The 5442-nt window shown below is 40.1% G+C and overlaps 1 protein-coding gene across 1 annotated transcript in view; it reads left to right on the top strand.

The window, feature by feature from the left end:
- Positions 1–5442, top strand: part of BACH2 (BTB domain and CNC homolog 2) — a 309638-nt gene that overhangs the window by 75285 nt on the left and 228911 nt on the right. Inside the window, exon 2 of the mRNA XM_025042865.1 lies at positions 1956–2068. The gene's annotated coding sequence lies outside the window, so the exon portion shown is untranslated. The remainder of the gene's footprint in view (positions 1–1955; positions 2069–5442) is intronic.

Here is a 5442-nt window from a genome sequence, read left to right on the forward strand (position 1 = left end):
TCTGAGGGAATGGGGATTGTGGTATCACTGAAACTGGGTAGAATTTCCTTGGGGAAGTTGTGTTCAAGTACCCTTGTCTGTTTATTATTATCTTCTCATACCCACTTTTCCTGGGTTGATATCAGTGTATACATTTGAATGGAATTGTGACATCAGGCACCTCTATAAGGCATTTGGGCAAACTTCTCAGTTAAGTGCTGGGTCGTAGTTTTCAAATGGATCAGATAAATGTATTTAACCCCAAACAACATAGAGTTCTGCTTTAAGACTCAGAAATTAATTAGCAACTGCTTCTGGAAATTCAAGAGTAAAAGTTAGATACATAATTTTTTGTCAGTCACTTTAAGATTGGTTAGAATTATTGAATTTTTCTGACTTTGAATCAGTGATTACTCAGGCATCATGTAAATATGGAGGTGTTTGTATGTATTTAGGCTTCAGAGTTGAATTCCAGAGTCTGTCCATGTTGTACATCATTGTTAAAATATGTTGTTACTATGACCGAATGTGGTATTTTCTTTGGAGTCGATGTGTCTCAAATAGCCAGGGAGTGATCTGCAATTTCCTGTCCCTGTCTTCTTATTTATAAAAAGTTTATCGTTTGAAAATATAAATTGTTAAATCATTTTCTTAACAGCAAAAGATATTACTATGGGGAATATAGTCTTTGAACTTTATGTGTCCTCCACTCAGCGGATGTACCTGGGCCTCATGTCACTCTCCAATAGAGAAAGGCCGATTGCTAAGAACTAAAGGTGATTATAGTGGGCTAGTGGGATTATGAGTATTTTTTCCTTTTCATGTTGAACATTATATATTGTTATTATATTATAATTAAAAATTATATACATTTTAAAAGCACTGCGGTTCCATTTAAACCTCCAATTCCAGTTTTCATGGAAAGGTTCAGCTAGATTAATGCTTCCTAGATGCAATCTGAAAAAATAACACAGAAATTAGGTGATTATAAGGAACCTTGCAATGTTTTGTTCTCCTCTCAAAGCGATCCATAAATATCTTTCAAAAGAAATGGCCACAAATTTAGTTCAGTAAGTATTCGAAGATATTTTCTTTCTGTTTTTTCTTAATAATTGACAAATTAAGAACCCTTGAACCATACAATAACTGTTTTACTCTAAAATATAATTCAAGTAAATCAAAACACCTACCTAAAGAACCAATAGCATAGATAAAACCGTGGACCCTTATTTTATTTGAGGGACAGTCGGATTGTCTGGTTCATTTAGCCCTTGGAAAACTGACCCCCTGAATTCCTATCTGGCATACTGCCTCCCCAGGAGCTCTGTGGAAGGTTCTGTTCTCCATGAAGCCCTGGCAATCATATAGTCAGGCTCTAACAAATGCCTTTCTGTTCCATTATTCCTTGTGGGCAGCAGGGAAGTCATTGAGGTCTGGCACTCAGTAGGTGCTGCTCACATGCTAGGTTCTTTACCTTCCTAAGGAAGTCAAAGCTTGAACTAGAAACTCTTAAATAACTAACCGCTCTGGCTTTATCACTATATCCTCAGTAACCGGCATCTAATAAGTACTCAAAAAATAGTTCTTAAATGAATGAGTGTTCTTGTCCCTGTGTATCTGCGGTCACTCTGAGCAAATAATATGTAGTTTTTCCTTGGCCACTGGCATGTCCAGTGTCTGTGGCCTCAGCACTCTTGATTTGACTCTCTAGACTTGCACTGTCCAATATGGTACCCACTAACCACATGTGACTGTTTACAATTAAATTTAATTAAAATCACAAAGTCAAAAATTCAGGCCTCCGTTGAACTAGCCATATTCCAAGTGCTCAGTAGCCATATGTAGCTAGTGTTTACCCTTTTGGACAGTGCAGCCATGGAGCATTGCCATATGGCAGAAAGTTCCATCGGCCACAGGACTGCTCTGTGCCTTTCTGAGCACTAGTTTATGGATTTCATTCTCGTTTGTATTTGCAGTGCAGCTGTCTGCTTCGAGAAGTGAGGACTACAGGAACAAGGAGAATCCTTAAGAACAGCTTCGCATTGTGACATGTCTGATCCCTCACTTCAGTCCCTGCAGCATGAACAAGGTAAGAGGTACTTTGGAAAAGCAGCACTTATGTCTTCTTTATGGTACCATGACTTTTTCTAAGTACATAGTGACTTTCCATGTTGTGAAGAGGTTGTTTCTCCTGCCAGAAGCATTCCATAGGTTGGAAAGTTGTGTGACCCCAGAATGTAGTGTGTACAGGAAGGGTCACAGGAGCTGGTGGCCATTCTATAGTTATCCTCTGGAGGTGTCACTTGTGTTTGCCAGAGGCTCTGAGCCGCCGAAATACTGGTTGTTAGCATAACTGTCTTGTTATGAATATTGGAAGATTAAGGCTCCGGAGCCAGACTACCTGGGTTTAAATATCAGCTCTTTCGGATGCTAGACTCAGTGACCCTGGGCAGGAGGCTTAACATCTCTGTGCCTCAGTTTCCCCATCTACAATGCTAATGATAATGGTACCTACCTCACTCAGAGGGCTGTTGCAAGGATGAAATGAGGTAACATGTGCTCTGGTGCTCAATATAATGCCTATTCACATTATAAGCATTTAATAAATATTTGCTGCTGTTGTTTTTGATGTTGGGGCACTGTTGTCCCTTAGACATTATTTCTAGAGAATCTTAGGTGCATCTGCAACATTTTCATTTATTCCCTGATTGATTCAGCAAGCAGAAATTGATTACCAGATGGATACTCTGGGGATGAATGATGAATGAGGCTTAGGTCTTGCTTTCAGCAGGTGACAGATAATTTTGAGGCCGTGTGGCTAGTGTTCTAATGAGGCTCTGGAAGCTGAGAAGAAGGCATATCTGACTCTGAGGGGTCTGGAAAGGACAGTTTAGAGAAGATGACATTTTGAATTGAATCCTGGATGATAAATGGTCATTCCTTGGACCTAAGAAGTAGGGCAGGGCATTCCAGGTAAAGGAAACCATTTATTTTTAGGAACAGAAATATATGAAAAAGTCTGACATGTTTAGAGAACAACAAAGAGCTTTGTACAGCTGAGGCAAGAGTTCTCAGCCTTGACACCACTGACATTTGGACTACATAAGTCTTTGTGTAGTGGGAGGCTGTCTTTTTGCATTGGAGGATGTTTAGTAGCATCCTCCTCTCCTCACTTCGGTTGTGACAACCAAAAATGTCCCCAAGACATTGGCCAGTGTCTCTCGGGGGAACAGAAATGCCCCTGGTGAGAACTACTGTTCTGGTGGAAAATGGCAGATGTCAACCCAGAGAAGGAGGTAAGGGTTTGATTCTGAGAACCACTGAGGATTTAAAATAGAGAGAGACATGTCTGGAGACCTGCAAGAAGAGAATCGTTACTGCATTATCTATGGGTTGTGATGGAGTTGGACAGCGCTCTTATGTGATTTGGTCTTTAAAAGATATTATGGAAACCCTAGGCTTTTAGCAAGCCCATTTACCTTGTTGAGATTCTTTTATGACCCTACCCAGTGGTAATTTTTCTCATAGCTATTTGGCCTTCTCAGGGGCTGCTGCTTTACCCCATCTGAAGAGATCAGGAAAAAATAAACAATTATTTTTTGAGAGCTTTTCATTTAGCTGAGGCCAGGCCAAAGAGAAGGAAACCTTGTGCTGACATTTTTCCCTCCTCTGGTTTAAATACTTACCTTAAAGCAGTCTTTAAGAGTGAGCTTTTGGAATTCTGGAATTCCAGAATTCCAGGATGGGCAGGTATTCTGCCCCAAGGTCATGATTGGAGGGCGGGGAGGGTAGGAAATCATTGCAAACCTTGGCTTCTGTTGGAGTTTGGTGTACTAAAAAGCTAAGACAACTCTTGGGAAATCTCTTTTTGGCAAGCACAGTTTGCAATGACAGCCCTGCCCTAAGTTTCTCCAGGGCAACTCAAGACCTGATGTCATGATTTGGCTCTTGACACACAGCTGGGAACCAGACTCCTTAGAAATTTCAAGTGTCTCGGTAGGTGTGTCTGTGGCTCTGTAAGTTATGTTCTGCCTGAGTAGCCCAGTGACTAAGTTATTTTATATTACAGTATTTTAATTTAATGTAGTGATTAAGCATGATGTGTAACCATCATAGGTCAGCATTTCTCCTTATGGGTTTCTTGGCATAAACCAAAGAATAGGTCACCTTTTTGGCGCTAGTAAAACTAGAGAATCATCTCATCAATTAGGATATGTAAGTTAGAACATTGGAAATATTTTTGTGGGTGTAAGTGATTTTCTAAGTAGATTTATTCCTAGAAAGTTGAAGACATCCGAATTGTGTACTTTCCACTTCCTTGGACAAACACCGTAATAACTCTCCTTCCTTCCCAGACCCCAGCTAGCTGATGGGATACCTTAATTAGGGAGATGTCAGAACGAAGGGTGGTCACAGCATTCGAGGGTCCGGTGTTACTCCTGTGAAGGGCCGGGGCAGTTCTGATCACAGCTAGGCATTAACAGCTCTCTTTTGGGTCAGTCAGCGATGACACCTCCAGAAACAAAGGAATGGCCCCCATTGCACAAGAGACTGGCAGTCTAACTAATTTAACGGGGCTAACCTGTTAGTCAGTGAACGGCTGTCCACCAGATAGGGCCTTTATTCCTCACATTCTTGAACTTCTATCTGTGCCAGCATCTGAGGACACACCGGGAAGGGGAGCAGTTCCAGCCCTCAGACAGCTGGCATGCTGGTTAGCAGAAAACTGAAGCGGAGGGCATTCCTCAGGCACAATGCTCCTCATGAACCTGGTGCCCTTTCCTGAAGCTAGTGTACATGGAATATGTCAGTTTGATTCCCAACTCATAAGGTTTATACAGAGTAGATACTCTCACATTTATTCACCTCTTTAATATGGTAGACAGGCTTTAATGGTTGTGGATTCTGCGCTTTATGTTTTAGCCTTACGTGTTAAAGAAATCATGATGCACAGATTTTCTCAGGGTACTCATTCTCTGTGGTCTTTATGTAGACTTGAAGACCATCTTTCCAACTTTCATACTCTCCTTAGATCTTTTTGCAAGAGATGACTTTCCAATCTTTATAATGATGAAAAACTTTATAATTAGGATGTAGCTTTAAATTTTGTCAAACGTTTTTATCCTTTCTACCTTCTTGGTTATTCCCTTGTTAACATGTATAAATATATATTACACTATACATATTATACTTTTCGCTAATAAGAATTGTTTCGCATTTATTTGTTTTATCTCTATGTTATTATTCTGTAAAGAGAGGATTTTAGTGTGTTACTTAAAAAATCATATCCAAATGGAAAGCAAGTTGGACAAGATGGAATTTTGTAGAGGCAAATTGGGCAGGACGATGTATATTAATTACATACCACCATGTAAGGTTACAAAACCACACTAACAAAAACAGCATTTTATTCTTGAAGATCTCTCTTCCTAGCAGCAACCTTGGAATTATGATTCTAAACTC

This window comes from Pteropus alecto, unplaced genomic scaffold (assembly GCF_000325575.1).
Source record: "Pteropus alecto unplaced genomic scaffold, ASM32557v1 scaffold7, whole genome shotgun sequence".
Taxonomy (NCBI): domain Eukaryota; kingdom Metazoa; phylum Chordata; class Mammalia; order Chiroptera; family Pteropodidae; genus Pteropus; species Pteropus alecto.